This window comes from Trypanosoma theileri (genome assembly GCF_002087225.1).
Source record: "Trypanosoma theileri isolate Edinburgh chromosome Unknown TM35_Tth_41_V1, whole genome shotgun sequence".
Lineage (NCBI taxonomy): Eukaryota > Euglenozoa > Kinetoplastea > Trypanosomatida > Trypanosomatidae > Trypanosoma > Trypanosoma theileri.
In genome coordinates, this window is record NW_021639883.1 from 7,150 (window position 1) to 7,385 (window position 236).

Here is a 236-nt window from a genome sequence, read left to right on the forward strand (position 1 = left end):
ATAGAGAACCAAATAAGGTAAACACAATGGCAAGAACACTTCTCTAATTTTACTGTCATCATTTCTTTAATTCACACCCAAATTAACTCACAAACAGGTGTGCCAAAAGGTTCCTCATTTTTCTTCAAGGTGAGGAAAAATGAAAGGTGGTGTTGGTTAACGATGATTGAAAAACAAAACGAAAATATAATAATAATAACATATAAAACAATACCATGTTGACAATTTCTCAATCC